General features: G+C 34.6%; 1 protein-coding gene across 1 annotated transcript in view; it reads left to right on the top strand.

The window, feature by feature from the left end:
• The first annotated feature begins 2097 nt into the window (after positions 1-2097).
• The window catches only part of LOC120412805 (uncharacterized), a 46829-nt gene continuing 33478 nt past the window's right edge, over positions 2098-15448 (top strand). Inside the window, exon 1 of the mRNA XM_039573405.2 lies at positions 2098-3256. The gene's annotated coding sequence lies outside the window, so the exon portion shown is untranslated. The remainder of the gene's footprint in view (positions 3257-15448) is intronic.

Genomic DNA, 15448 nt, shown 5'->3' with positions numbered 1-15448 from the left:
TAGAATTGGCGTGTATTTTTCTTTCAGTGTATTTTTTTCAAAAAGCCCGTCAAATTTCCTACAAGTTTGTCTTTGACCACTTTTTGATACGATGTAACGGCTTAGAGATACAGCAAATTTTATTTTACAAAATACAAAAATATTTAAAACCCTTAAGCCCTTCTCAAGTGTCATTTTCGAGTGCAACTGGCTCCATATACACAAAAATGGCTTATATAGACCTAGGATAGCATGTCTAAAAAGTTTCATTGAAATCGGAGAGGGTTGGGTACAAAAGTACCAGAAAAAATCCTGATTTGAGCTGGAATTGCTCCGATACAAAAACCGGTTGATTAAATACAAAAACCGGTCTAATTAAAAACTCATATTCAAAATGTATCACACAATGCTGACATTTATGTATACAATGCCATAAAATGAAATTATCTCAGTTTTTTTTAAGTTATCTTATCTAGTTAGTTCTCTATCATGCACAGAAGCATCGATTTGCTGAAGATTACTAAAGTTTTTTTTTAATATTTGCATATTACAGTGATTCCACGTCAAACTAACAGGAACCAGATCAAAAGTGCTCCAATTTGGCTCGAATTTAGCATGAAGTTACTCAGTCAAAATATTAAATTTATTTGGCGATTATGGAGATCCTATACGAAATAGGGTTGTCCATAAAATGACATTATTTAACTATTCTCACAAAAACACAATTAGAAAAAAGGTGATTAGTTAGGATTTTAATGGAGATATTTTAAATGTATAGCTGAATACCCTTACAGATCAAATGATAACCTTCTTGCTGATTTGAAGGTCTCGTTACCAAAGAGCTCACAGCTGAACATATTTTTCTATGATTTTCAACTGAACTTAACGTACCATGCTTCTCCATCAAATTAAGTTCTTTTACTGGAGACGCATGGTGTTTTATGCTCAATCAATGTTCCGAAAGTATTATTCTTACTGGCAGACCTATAGAAGTGACGACCACCAGGCTGCTCAAAAGTATTACTATCACAAGCGGGAACACTTTTTGGTGCTCTTTGAAGTATTTTTTTGAAACGCTCTCGAGCATGTCTTTTTTTTTAAATCAACATCATTTACAAATGCAAAAAAAACAAAATTGCAGCGAAGTTTTCAAAACTTGTAAGAAAGTATCACAGAATGTTTTCAACATTATTACTAACAGTAATGATACTGACAAAAATTGTTAAATATCAATGAATTTAAGGACATATTTTGTTTCCTGTAGTTTTACGTCTTTTACTGGTTCGTTGCAAAAATAGTTAACAAATAAACTGATAAAAAAAACAACTTCAATGGGTAAATGCATAAATTACACAACTCGACATTTTTGAAGTTCACCGAAGGTTTATTTTGGTTCATAAATAATATACAAATATTGACTGCAATTGAAATTCTCATTGAAAAAATATGTGAAACGTATATTTTTTTTCTAACAGATAATGATTTTTGAATCATTTTACATATTTTAAATTTTGGGACCACACTTCTGTACTATACATTAAAGTCTGTACAATACTTTTTGAGATAGTTTTATTTCAAAATTTCTAAAACATAATAAAAAATTAGAAAATATAAAATACGTACCTATACCGTACCGTACCTATAAAAAAAGGATCTTTATAGTGTACATTTTTTTTCTGAATAGTCCTAATCTCCATCTACAACTTTGCTCAAGAATCCAAATCGTTCAGAAATTCGCTTCTCAAGATTCATTTTTTTTAACAAAAAATATTTTTTTTTTAAATTTATTGAGAATCCTCTAATTTGTAGAATTAGGATCAAATCCTTAACCTGCCACACATACTAGAGGAAACCCCATTTTGTATTAACCTTTTCAGGCCTGATGGGTCATATATAACTAAAAAAATATTTTTTGGAAAATTAAGGCCTGATAGGATTAAAAAGGATTGCTTATTTTTTGACTGCTTCATGTTCCATGCTGCACTATTACAAACGACGCTCTTGTTATGCTCTCACACTCCACACACTCTGCTTGAGTGTGTTCCAAGTCGCCGCGCGCGGGTTCTCTTTGCTCAGTCTCCTTGCCGTTGCCTCGCTTTGAGTTCTATCAGCGCGTTGATACACAGAGGTTTAGTTACCGGTGAGAGTTCGTAGCGAACGGTTGACGCTTTGTAAGGTCCCGCGATTTTGCGCTGCCCTGCCCCAAAATTTGCTGCCCAAATTTTGGGCAATTTGCGCCTTTTGAACAAGTGGACATTTTAAGGATTCCTCAGGGATTACCGCCAGCATTGCTGTTTTGTTTGTGAAGGGGAAGTGAACTCAACACCAAATCAGGAGTCGTAGCAACACCTCAGCACATGGTTGAGCAGTCAGTCTGCTGATTGCCGCCACAACCCCGTGTGACGAAGACCCGTGAAGGGAAGTGTGACATCGAATCAAAACAAAATTGATGATTCGGCCAATGCAGTCAAGTGGCTTCCAACGACGGGAATAACCAGTGCCAGAGTGGCGGTCTGGAAAAAGGGCGGCAATTTTTGAAAAATCTACGAAATTTCGCTCTATTTCTGGGTGCAGGATGAATTGAAACGGCGCGCGCGATGGGATAGAAGAGGCGACATTTTTTTTTTCTTTCGTCTGTGTCTGGCTCCTGAAATATCATCTGATATTCCGCCACATATTTACAGCCGACGGGCGGGCAGACGTTGATATAAAAATGTGTGTTTAAAAAATTGTCTGTGACCAGAAATTGTCGGAGGGGCCGCCGCTGTGAGAAGAAAATAATAAAACAAATGAAACAACGGCGTCAAGTTAAAGCGAAAACCCAACGGCTCAGAAGAGTACTACTGCTGTACTGTGTACCACACATAATAGCACAAGAGTGATAAGTGTAAACCAGAAAAAAATTGATTCAGGAATATAAAAAATACCCCATTTGAGCGTATCCCGAATTTGCCATTCGAAAAAAAAAACGGGCGAGGATGTTATTCTTTCTGTTCCTTCTCTTCTAAGTTTAAGAGAAAGTCAGTGAAGCAAAACAAACAACGGGAAGCCTGATAAAAAAGGTGTCTCTGATACTGATATCGTCGTGGGAGTTTGTGATTGTGCTGTGCTGAGCTGTGGATTGTGACAAACAAGCCAAGCGAGAGAGATATAGAGAGAGGGCTTATTTGAAGTGCGTTTATTTACTCATATGTTTGATTGGTGGTGAGGCAGGAAAAAAACCCGCGTTTATTGGATTGGATTAAAGTACTTGGATTTCATGATAACAGAGCCACTGGTAAGTTAAAATGTAATACAGTCTGGTTGTGTGTTTTGATTTTCAAGTGAATTAGTCATGGAGCAAATGAAATTGTTTTTATTTTCACTCATCATTTTGTGTTATATTCTTTCAACTGCTAAAAAACTGAAGCGATCGAAGAAATAACTTATCTGAACATTTTAGATTGTTGCATGACAAAAAATATCTAAAAATGCGCTGCTTTTTTGTTTAAATTTTGTTTTATTTACTCAGCATTTTATATATATATGTGTATTCCTAATTAAAACCAACTGGTCATAACTTACAGTTTACAACCTTGTAAGCTTTACTCAATATAAAACAAAGTTAAAGTTCGTTATAGTTCCAAATGCTTGAAAATTTCATTGCGAACATTTTTTATATCAACATCAACATAATTTTCTCTCTTTGTTTCAATTTGGATAAAATATTTAAGAAATCATATAACTGTTTTTAACGATAAACTTCAAAAACTAAATTTTCAAATATGATGAAAAATTACAGACATTTCGATAAGCTGAAAGTCGATAGTTCGGAGGGTCTCCTTACAAACTTTGAATAATCGAATCTGGAAAACAACCGCATTTTTAATAATTTATTATTTTTGAAATTAAATTCGAGTATAGCTAGAGAGTTTCAGAGCAAAATGTAGTCGATACCTTTAAAAAATGTGTGATAATGCGCATAAGATAAATTATCCAACTAAAAATTTCTCAATACCCAATTCAAACTACCGTTTTATTGTATTTTTTTCCCCCATTTATCGCTCGCTTTAATTTTAGCAACACTTTTTGGAACGGTTTTGTATAAGAAGGACCCGGAACCTGTCGAAACCAGAATGAAAATTTGATGATATCAGGGTCGGATCCCCCGATACCTCATCCCTACTTTGACAAATAGGCTCATAATTGGGAAGAAGACTTGTCGAACTGAGCCCATGTGGATGTTGAAAAATATTTAAGAAATAAAAATATATTCGAGGATTTTGAGTATTCCTAAAATCAACAACCATTTAATTTTATGATTTTTAAAGAAAAAAACCCGGAATGCATCACAAGAGTTTCAACCTCTTATTTTAGCAATTTTGATCCATCTTGTGATATCAAAACTTGCGCAACGATTTGGTGGTTGGTCTATTTCAAGAAACAAACAAGAAAAAATTTAAATTTTGTATTTATAATTTTAGTAGTAATAGAAAATTAGAATAATAATCAAATCTAGAGTTTTTTTTAGCGGTCCTATAAATATATGAAACACAATAGCTTATAGGACCTTTTAAAAAAAATCCTCGAAATATACCGTTTGTGAGGTGACTACGATTCACCTCTCGTAATTTCTCGGGCGTCACGATTCACCTCTCCAAATTTCTTAGTAACAAAAACAATTTAAATAACACCGAAAATCTTTTAACGTAGAATTGTTCTTAGATAGTTTACTAACACAATCCTCACCCATTAGAGGGGGTGACATTGGGTCAAATGAAACTAAAATGATGCTCAAATAGAAAGATATGGTAAAAACAAGTCTTGAAGTAGGAATTTAAAAAAAATGGGTACTTTTCGAGCAATTCTATCAAAAATATTAAAAAGTTGATTTTTCGAGAGGTCATTTTTGGCCAAAACGTACCTTAACTTTAGACAGATGCCAAAATGACAGGATTTGTTTAGGAACGAGATTTTTTCAGCTAAGTCATCTTAAAATGTCCCTAACACAACCCTTTTAATAGAATTAAGTTTCATTGAGAAGAACCTGAGAAATGGTAAAATCCGTTAACAAATCACTTTGACCCAATCTCATCTCCCAGACCGAATGTCACCCCCACTGACGGTAGCAATTTATAAATTAAAATAAACCTTAAAACTTTTTTACTTTAAGATCATCAATACACAATACTCCAATGATTTTTTTATAATAAGTATACGCATCTTATATTTATGCAGAAGTTTTTATTCATATCATAGAATATAAGACCGAGCCACGTAGCCTAGTGGTAACGCTTCCGCCTCGTAAGCGGTAGATCGGGGTTCAAATCCCGGCTCGGACCAACACAACTGGTGATCTTTTCCCTTCTGGAATCGATTGCTTAGTAAAGGGAAGGTAGTGTATCGTCACAAACTGGACCTTATCACGACACCTTAGGGAGGCGACCTATGGAATGTTAACATTAACCTAAACATGTTAACATTAAGTTGAGAATGAAAATTGCCACTGAATCCGCTTTGTAAATGCCGGCCCCGATACTCTTCACGGGTGTTCCCCTCAGGAACTGGGAAAGATTTACTTTACTATAGAATATAAGTTAAGCACAATCTCTTTTAATTGAACTTGATTAAGTTTAAGAGTAATTCCAGAATTATGTAATTACAGAATTAAAACTCATAGTGTATCTTCGATGACTTCTCTACCGTACATGTTTTCAACAGCTAAGAATTTTAGTCTAAATTACTTTTTGTGCTAAGCTACTTGAGTTTGGCAGTTGTTGGCTCTACGACAGAGCAATTTACCTTCATCATCTAATATTTTTTACTTAACATTCCAACGCCCAAGGCTCCAAAAAAGTTGGAACGGTAAATTCAACTCGCTAGTTCTCGGGCATAACTCACCCAATCAAGACAATTATTTTTTTTCAGTGATTTGTTAGGAAGTCTAGATGATTCTAGAACTTTGCAGAACTCAATTTGATCAAATCTGTAATTTTTGCGATCAAAAACATCGTTCCAACTTTTTTTTTCGCGTGTAAAAAAAAATTCGCCAAAAATTCCGCGGGGGCTGTCGTTTAAAAAAAGTTGGAACGATGTTTTTGATCGCAGAAATTACAAATTTGTTCAAATCAAGTTCTGCAAAATTTTAGGATCATCTAGACATTCTTACAAATCCCTGGAAACAAGAATCGTCCCGATTGGTTGAGTTATGCCCGAGAACCAGCGAGTTGAAGTTAGCGTTCCAACTTTTTTGGGAGGCTTGGGCGTCCGTGTAAGTTGGACATGCGTTGGGCGTTCCAGTGTTAACTTATTCTACATTTACCAACCCTCAAAGTGGTAGTCGCATCAAATTTCAGCCTCCATTGCTTCCACATATTTTGGTTTACATAAAATCTCCTGCCAACATCGTCACACTCGTTTTCGCATAGCCTCAAGTGTGGTGGTTTACCCTGCAGCAGCGGGTCTTACGTGAACATTGCGATGAAAACAAAACCCACAACAAATGAGCCTCCTCCAACCACCTTCGCAGGCAGCCAGGCAAGGGCAAGTTATTACGCATTTTTGCGTTCTTACTTTGAGCACAACGGCAGCAGTCGAAAAATGTCATGAAAAACAGCAAAAAAAAGCTCACGAAATGTTCCCTTCCGGAAGAACCCTTAAGAAGAGAGGAGGGCCCCCTCCAAAAAAGGGAAAGAACCAAAAAATCGATTCTGCGCCAAGGTCATTTCTGTTCTGCGAAAGTTTTTCGAGAAGCCCAAGGAAGGGCCCCAATTTTGTGCGTCGGTTTGGGTTGAGCTTTTGCTTTGCTCCGCGCGAAGGGGAGCAGACGCTGTGCTACGCACTTTTTGGACGACTTTTGGTCACATCTGGTGACGTCTGACGGTGGTCGGTTGTCGGTTGGTCAGGAGAAACAAAAAAACAACGTGAAGATTTGCTGGAATGAAGCCAACACCGGCAGGTTGAAACTTGATATCATTATTCCTGTTTGTTTTGGTCGTGTATTCTTGCTTTGAAGATCCGCCATCATTTGCATGAAATGTGCGTAAATTCGCTAAATATCGCCTATAACATATTAAAAACTTTGGCTGCCTCCTGACGATTGCAAAAGCCTACATAAGGCGATAGCGGGGCCCGATTTGTATACGTGTTTTGCCAAAATAAACAGACAAGTGGATTCTGGCCGGTGAAACAAGGTTTGCATATATTTCAGCAAACCGTAATTTTGTGAGGATTTCACTGAAGAAAGTTTAATTCAGTTTAAAATACGCATTAATGAGGATTTTTTTTATAAATCAGCAATACAAGTTGAATTCAAATCAGTGCTCCGATTTGACTCAAATTGAAAAAGCTGGAAAATTTCCAGGCTGAAACATTTTGTTTAAACATGAGGGTGGTGCTAACAGAGTTTCATAACCACTTCTTACTAACCAGGTACATCATACAAACTTGAATAACCATGCGTTTCCAAAAATATGCAATGGAATCTTACTTTGATGGAGACGCATGGTTATTTTGGGTTCGATAATTTTTTTTAAAGGTCCTTCTGAATATTTTCAGCTATAGCATGTCTGGCCCCGAAAACTACGAGTTAACAAATTGAGATTCCAATTGTATTTTTAAACTTCTCCTTTAGATTTTGAGGCCTTTAAAAAAATTTCAAGTCTTTTTTCTAAGCCTTTTTTTTCAAAGCTAAGCTTAGGTCAGTAGAGATTTTTTTTTGATAGTTAGGTTATTGCAAATCCGTCAAGCATATGGTTACTCAAAGTGCTAATCTAAAAGTATTGCACAATTTTGCAAAAAAAAAAAAAAAAAACTCAAAAAAGTAATTCTCGTAATTATAAATACCCTTTAGGCGGACTTCGATTTAAAAAATCGCCAAAAATCTATTCTTAACCAATTTTTTGAACCAATTTTTTTTTTTGTAAAAAGCAATGGAAAGAAAAACTCTTAAAATTTATTTATTTTAAGGTCATTTTAGGCTGCCTTTTTCACTATAAGCATGCAGTAATTTGTGTAAGACTATGATTCTATGCTCTTTTCTACAATTTAAATGACAATCGTATCGTTCTATACCAGAACATGTGAATAACAAAAAAAATGGCTGTAAAAACACTAAAAACTAAAAAGGTAAAAGATTACGATAGGAAGATATAGAATAAGCCAAATACTATCAAAAATAAACATAAACTTAACATGATAAATGCAAATAAAAATACTAAAAATGAAACAAGAAAAAAAAGAAATAAAGTTTTCCGTAGAACAAACGTTGCTCAAAATAACCACTGAACATGAGAAAAAATAAGATTTCGGAAAAAATAATTTGGGCATTACAGGGTTAAAATCATTCCAATTTTATTTTGAAAAAAAAAAACAATGCACTGATAAAATTTCATAAAGATTAATACAGTACAAAATAATATTAATAAATGTTCATAGTTTGGAAGTAATTGGGATTATGGATTAATAATATCATTGCAAAAATGACACAGCCGAACGGATAATAGAAATTATTTGAACTTTGCAAAGAAAAAAAAATCATTCAAAAGCAAACGTTTAGGTGAATGTATCGGAAAACTGGTTAAAATCCATTTTTTTTATTCATATACCTCGTAAAGCATGCAAGCAAATCTGTTATGTTTAAAAGGCATTTTTTTATTTCTAATACTCTGAAAAAATTACTTCAAAAATACAAAATACGTAAATTGAGAAAAATATGTTTAAATTTTCTTCAATTATTGATCCTTGCACTGTAACTTGGATTTGGCCCGCACTTTTCTCTCGCACTTTTGACAACAAAATTTCCAAAAACTAGGCAACCAGCAGTTGTTTATTTACATTTCCAGTCGCAGTTTCCACCAAACTGGACATTCGCACTTTAAAATTGCGATTGACAGGTGAGCAACATCGGCTCGCTTTGATCATTTTTTGAGAAAATTAAAATTTCCCAAGCCAGTTTGACAAGTCGCAATAGTGCGATCGATAGCAATAATTTAGTGCGAAGTCCAAGTTAGTGAGAATTGCTTGACTCTGAGTTTTCTTTAAGTTGAGTAGTACCGTAAAACGGGGTAACTTTGATAGCCGGGGTGACTTTGATAGGTTTGCGATTTTTCCGCAAAATGAAGAGAACAATTAAAAGACGTACGGAATGGTTTAGATTCATACTGACCGTGGTAGAGAAGTGTTCAAAGTACCTCAAAAAGAACTTTTCATAACATTTTGGAAAGTTTAAAAAGTTAGTTAACTATAGTTAAGAAAATGTTGATGAAAGTCATTATTTTAAACTTCTCAAAGTGTCATGATTTTCTCAATGAACATGATTTTGAATCGGAAAACGGAATGCATTTTCGGATTCTTTGGACAATTTTCCACTAGGAGAAGGTTAAATAAGTTTGTAAATAATAAATAATATGTGTTTTTGAAACACAATTAACAAAAATTCTCCAAATTTATAGGCAATTTCAGTTGAACAAATTTCATGTAAAATGTAAAAACTTGTGATTCGTGCTTCGAATTCAGTATGAAATGCAATTTAAATCGATAGTTTTATAAACAAAACTAGTTTTAACAAATTTCTGGCAAAATTCCGACTTTTTAGCAATTTTACCTAAAATTTTTATGTATTTTGTTAAAAAGCTTATAAACTTAGTTAACTAAATATAAACATGGATTTTTTTTCTTAAAACTATATCAGCTACTTTAGTGATGGTACATTTAACGTAAAAATAAAGTTTGAACATCTTTAATATGATTTTAATAAGAAAAACTATGACTATCAAAGTCACCCCGGAATTTAAACTAAGAATTTTTAACGTAACTATTTTTCTAAACACTATTGAAAAAACTTTTTTCCAAAATAGTGCATGGACTTGGTGTGGCGTACCCCAGTACATGTTTTAGAAATAATAATCTTGAGAAAAACCTTTCCTGTTGGAAAATATTCCAAAAACAAATTGAAATCCTATCAAAATCACCCCGGTTTACGGTACCAAATTTTCAACCTCTACTCTAATTTTCATTAGGTAAAAAAAATAGTTGAAACAAAGTTTAATTTAAAAAGGAAAAATCTTATATGGGTTGAATTTTTTTGTGTTGTCATTTGATGGTTATGTTTCAAAGCCTGATAGTTTTTAGCAAAAATTTGAATTTTTAAATATAAATATCATAATCATGTAGGAAACAATAACACCTTATTTCCACAAGCTGATTTTTTTAAAACGCCATTACATATTTAGCGGAAAATCCACTAAAATGCATAGAACTTGCATTTCTGATGATTCGTGTTGTTAAAGAACCTCAGATTACCCTAAACTTCTATGTTTCTCTATGCATTCTGTACATTGCTATCACATTCATAAAGACGTATGATGCTTAAAAACCGTTTGATGTTTTTACCTAAACATAAGAACACAAAAAAAAAAAATCAAAGAGCAAGTAGCAACAAATTGTGTTTTATCAAAACACTGATACACCAACAGTTGATTGATAAGCCATGTAATGCATGCTCAAATTTTCCACCAAACAACGCTTTTCAATGGGAAGATACTTCCTCATTCCTGGAAGAGCAATAATAAAAAAAAACCCAATCATCGTTTATAAGAACCTACCACAAAACCGTTATCTCCTCCAGCCGGGGTCGCAGGAGTACGTTACGTATCGCGCGACGATGGCAGCTATTTTCATTACGCATTTTTTCCCACGTTTTTCCCCGCCCTCGATCGAAAATTTGCCTTCTGGTGGTTGTTCACGGTCGCAGATTTAGGGTGACCATTCTTTTTTTTTTTAAATGATGTATTTTTTTTGCTTATTATGAATTTCGATATTCTAATAACACTGACCGTACATATTTTTTTAATGTTTTTTTGGTATACCCTACTGCGACATATTTACCAAAGTTTGGGAGGAAGCAAATTCAATCTGAAGGACGACTGGAAACCAAGTTTAGGCAAGAAGTTGCCACTCACTTTTGCGTTGTTATTTGGTCGTGGAATCGGGAACATCTTTTTGTCAGTATCGTTTATTTTTAATGTGTTTGCTTTAGCAAGCCAGGACCGCATTTTCAAAGCATTTTTTGTTATGCTTGGTTGATTTGGTATATTTTTTCCCAATACTGACTATTATTGCACTCTACTTTTTATCACAGTTGTTTGTTTTTTTGTTAAAGTATACACACAACAGTTTAAATGGACTCCGTTGAAAATCAAGTTACTTATCGAACCAGTAAATCTTATTTTTACAGACGACTTTCAAAAGTTCTTGAACTGTTATTTGTTTGCTTGTTGCTGGTTAGAACTGGAATTGTACCTTGCTTACATAGCAGCCTCACATTATTCGCAGTTGTGTTTTCGTTGAAATCTCGAAAATTATTTGCTTTGACCTAATGTTGAGGTACATATTTTTGATAGCGAAACACTTACAATACTCTTACTAATAGATTCATGATTTGCGTTTTTCAATGGCTGAACAGCGAATTGTCAATGATCAGACCATTGTTATTCTAGCCGCAATTTGGAGATGTCAAATGTAGTAAATTAGTTCGGCATTTATTGAGCCAAGCCAATGATTAGTAGAGGTCACCGCGAGGGTATCGAACCGTATTCCCGCTACTCTCACAACGGGAACGGGCAAAATTAAATAAAAAATCTTCAAACAAACAGTGCAGACCATCCAATTGGTTTGCCAAATTTCCGCTTTAAACGGTGTTGCGAAAATTTCTACCCATGGGGCGGAATGGGATCTTTGGTGCGTCAGAAATGCCGATGGCATATTTTTATTAACATCGGTAACCTCTTTCCTAATTCAATCAAGTTTAACTTGTTTTGCTTCTGCTGCAGATATGCCGTCCATGGAACTGAGAAGCAGTTCGGGCACACAACGACGTTTGCCAACGTACAACGTAATTCACGGCTTGGAACAATTTGAATATTTATTGATATTTTATTAAATTATGTCACTAATTTGAACCGAGTGGACAAATAACTACAGGCAGCGGTTTACTTCATTTAATAAATCGGCATTACCTTGACATGCGTAATCTAGAAACAATTCAAAACAGATATCGATTGAAAAGATAGTTTCTTAACAAGCCGTTGATTGGGGAGAATCATGACTCACTTTTCATATTCTTGCTTTGGTTTGTTAAGAGATGGAATCATCGCATGAAAACATTTTTCACTAACTTCCCTTAGTCACTTAAGTTAAGACTCAAAGTTACGAGTTATTCCCGGCGTGATGCAGCTTTTAAATCAATTTTTTTTCCGATAATCATGAATCTGATTTATGGAGCTTTTAGTTACCGATATTTCATAGGTTGGAGACAACATTTCTTTCGATTTTTTCTCTAAATGAGTGTCAAATGATACTCTTTAGAAAGAGATTTTTCCAAGTCATTTGTAATGGGCTAGAAAATTCCGTGCATGTTGCCCTTGTTAATGCAAAATTATGTTCCGATTAAAAAATGCCAGTCTATTGACAGATGAAGCACGTAAGTGTAAATATCTATGATAAAACAACAAAAAAGCCAGTTGTCATATCTGTAGTTTTTTTAAAGATCCAATAAACCATTTTTTTTATTTTTTTTCGGGTGTTTAAAAAAAAATTGAAATAACAAGCCATAGTTTAATCATTTGTATGGAAAAATTGTTTTAAAATGCATTTTACACTAGTTCACTGCCCATGTTCGCATAAATCGAGCCAAACATTTCATTAGGGCACAAAACCAAAACATAAACATTCGGGATTATTCCACTATTCCATTCATTAGTACACTCCCTACATGCCCTCCAAGAATCAGATTGATAACAAACAATTTCCTATTGAAAAAATCAAAAACTCAAAAGGGCCCATAACAATGTTCACTCCGAACCAGAAAAAAAGTTAAATATGCCCTTTTCTTTTTCGTTAGTTTTTCGTAGTTGAGGAACTTTCTATGTTATAAAGTGAAGTTTTCATACATTCTTAACACTAATTCACTTCAAAACAACGTTTGGTTTACGTTTCACCAAAGATTTCTGCAGAAAAAAACTTCGTCGAAACACAATATTTAATACGGTCCCGCGGATGCTGTTCAGTACACATTTGAAGAATTTTTATGTTTCACATGCCTTATTCTCACCATTCGATCACAAAACTTCACCAATTAACATAATGTTCGCTGAATTCCTCATTATTTCTAACTGAACAAAAGGTCCCATAAACATCATTCAACACAACAATCAGGTGACAGCGCTTTAGTGCCCTTTCAATTCTCTTCGAAATTGCATCTAGAAAGGGCCCATTATGAACAACAGTTGGAAAGTTAAAAGGGCCTGATAACAAGATTTTTTTAAATTATGAGTTTTATTGCGAAAATCAACATAAATTAAGAAGCATTCAAGCAGAGTTGAGGATAATGATCTGTTTTATCGTATCATAAGTAAAAATACCATCAGTCAAGCTTCTTTTTTAAATAGCAATTGAAACAAGTTGTGCACTTTTTGCAAGCGATTTTCTCGAATCGCGGTTTTTGGTTTTGTGCCCTAATGAAATGTTTGGCTCGAAATGTCCCATATGCAAAAACAGCAAATTGAGAAAAACGAATTTGAAGTTTGTCTCACACATAAGGCTACGTGCTAAGTTTTCGCGAAAAAACTGGATTTCCTCCTGCTTCTAGAACAAAGTACTGGATGTTATAGGCTCTTTTGAAAGAGCACACGAAACTGCATCAATAACTCAAAAACGATGAAAATGCATATGGGACATTTATGCGAACATGGGCAGTTCAGTTGTTTTGCAATCATTAGTTTTCAAAAAATGTAAGATTTGACGAAAACAAAAATTTTAACGAAAAAAAAAATTACAATACTAAACATCGACATTTTCAAAAATTCAAAAGATTTGTGAATCAACCCAAACATGCTAAAAATGATTCTAAACGCAGGGTAATGCATTTTCAAATTGATTTCAGCTGATTGCACTTCAATTTCTATTGAAATTTTGAAGTTTTTTGAAAAAATATTTTTTTTGCCCCCTGATTTTTCGGGACAACTTTGAAGAGGGGGAGACAAAAACTTTAAATAAAACTTGTACCAGCCTAAACTGACATGTACCTGGAAAGAACAATCTCAATCTCAACCCTGGCGCCAAAATGTCAAGAACCATTAAAGGTTCTAGTATCAAACACAACAAATCACTCGTCATCGCCTTAAAATGTATATCCCTGATTACATTCTGTTGTTTACAAATCCCGCCAGGTAGCGACCGGCGGTGATAAAAAAAGTTTGTGGATCAAGTTCGCTCAGCTATACTGTTCTCGGATGCTCGTAATAACCTGTTGATGTGGATGGATGCAAAGTGTTGTGGAGCAGCAGCACTCAGACCCCACATACAGAGCGCCTGTATCGTTTTTGTGTATTTTTAGGATCGCTAAGGCGTTTGTAAAACCTGTTGAAATGGGTGTAGTCTGCACAAAAGGTTGGTAAATAATCTCTGATCGTAAAAAAAGTTACCGGATTGAGCACTGATGCCAACCGTCAACGATGCCAACGAGATTTGTAAACTGATTTCTTGTTTATGACTTCGTTAGTATGTGTTTTTTTTTCAACAGTCATGTATTGAAAATCTTGCGTGGAACTCAACACAATACAAAGTATTGTTTTCTTTTAATTATATTACCAGTTCAACATTCTCTAAATCTTATCATGGGAAGATCCCAAAACCACCGATAAACACTGACTGTCTCTTATCAACAGAAAACTGTCGCATGACGAACCTTATCACGCGTTTTCTTCGTAAATTTAATAGTCGGGGGTTAAGTTTACGCCGTCGGTGTATAATTTCAACGAGCTATTTATTTCTGGGTGAGATGACACCTCTAACCCCCTGACATATTTGGATTGGATTATGGTCGTAAATTTCCGGCGTGCGCGATGGAGCGTCCATTTCTATACGATGAAAGTTTTACGAGATTCGCAGATTTTGGGGCACCGCAATGGTAATCTTATCAAAGAAAGAGTTGTACTGTTTTGACCTTTCTGGCGCTTGCTAGGAATTTTTGCTAATGTGTTTGGGGTGAATTTTTACGAAATTGACAAATTTGGCAGTCGGCTGAGAATATAGCAGCCTCGCATTTGAAAGATAGAATAACTATGATTTCGAGAGGATAATGCCATCAAATTACCGATTATGTACGCACATCATCTAATATGGTGTTTCTTTGTTCACCGAAATAGTTTTTTCCACTGAGCGTCATATGTCGGTTTTTGGCCGTGAGTTGTTAAGATAATGGTCTTGGGATTGATTCCCGTTATCGATTCTTAGCTGTTTCGTGCCTTAATATTTCGATGCCTCTGTGCTCTCTTATGCTAACTAGATAAGAATCCTATTAATCCTAGAGGCATCGATTTATCTAATTATCCGTTCACTGTAAATATTTGTCTGAGGGTTCGGGTTTAGGTGTATATTTTTTATTCTTTTTTCTCGGCCAAATATAAAGTATCATGCGTCAAATCTATAG

This window comes from Culex pipiens, chromosome 2 (assembly GCF_016801865.2).
Source record: "Culex pipiens pallens isolate TS chromosome 2, TS_CPP_V2, whole genome shotgun sequence".
In the NCBI taxonomy this organism is placed as follows: Eukaryota; Metazoa; Arthropoda; class Insecta; order Diptera; family Culicidae; genus Culex; species Culex pipiens.
The sequence above is the reverse complement of the archived record's forward strand: the minus strand, read 5'-3'. Positions and strand labels throughout refer to the sequence as shown.